Here is a 962-nt window from a genome sequence, read left to right as displayed (position 1 = left end):
GGCTCCGTATATGAACACACAGCAAATTAATAATCAAAGGGCGAGTCCTTGATTCCTAACCATGCAATTTCCAGGAAGAGAAAGGTGCAGGCAGCTTCAACTGCTTCTTAAAGCAAGGGAGGCAGTAGGGAAGGGCAGAAAGAACATTGATTAGGAAAAAAGTATGAGTTCTATAATCATACACTTCTGAGTTCAAATTCGTGCCCCCAAACCTAATATAAGTCTCACAGGTATTTCAGAGAATTAAATGTGACCATATATGTATATTATACATATACGTTATTTCTATAACACCTGACACATGCAGGTACTTAACTGGAGGCCAGTGCTCACCTTGGCAGCACAGACACTAAAACTGTAACGATACAGAGAAGATTAGCATGGCCCCTGCACAAGGATGACATGCAAACTCATGAAGCATTCCACATTTTTCTACCATATATAAAATAGATAAACAACAAGGTCCTACTGTATAGCACAGGGAACTATATTCAATATCCTGTAATAAACCGTAATGGAAAAGAATATCAGAATATATATACGTATAACTGAATCACTTTGCTGTTCACCAGAAACTAACACATCGTAAATCAACTATACTTCAAATAAAAATTTTAAAAATTGGAGACCATAAAAATGATTGTTAATTTATAAGTAATGATCCATGTCTGAGTTCACGCTCTCTTAATAATATGCTAAGAGAGACACATCTTAACATAATCTACATCAGAGTCTTCATTTACAAAATGAGAATGTTGATTCTTTCCCACAACTGAAATTTACTGGGAATCTGCTATACACCAGGCATGTGTTACGCACAGGTTGAAGTCTCTAAATTTCTCTCCAGCTATCAATGCTGAGGGCATTTCAATCCATTATTGCCATCTCCAAAGATCATCTTGACACTGTAAACTAAGGGCAAAAACTGGCTATTATTTTCACTTTTCATTTACTTCCAAGAA

At 36.2% G+C, this 962-nt stretch overlaps 1 non-coding gene across 1 annotated transcript; it reads left to right on the top strand.

Moving 5' to 3' along the window:
• Positions 1 to 325: 325 nt before the first annotated feature.
• LOC136126197 (U6 spliceosomal RNA) lies at positions 326 to 432 on the top strand. The gene has a single exon (XR_010656086.1). It is a non-coding gene; the product is annotated as a U6 spliceosomal RNA (small nuclear RNA).
• Positions 433 to 962: the final 530 nt, after the last annotated feature.

Source organism: Phocoena phocoena, chromosome 7 (genome assembly GCF_963924675.1).
Source record: "Phocoena phocoena chromosome 7, mPhoPho1.1, whole genome shotgun sequence".
Taxonomy (NCBI): Eukaryota; Metazoa; Chordata; class Mammalia; order Artiodactyla; family Phocoenidae; genus Phocoena; species Phocoena phocoena.
This window is presented reverse-complemented; position numbering and strand designations above follow the sequence as displayed.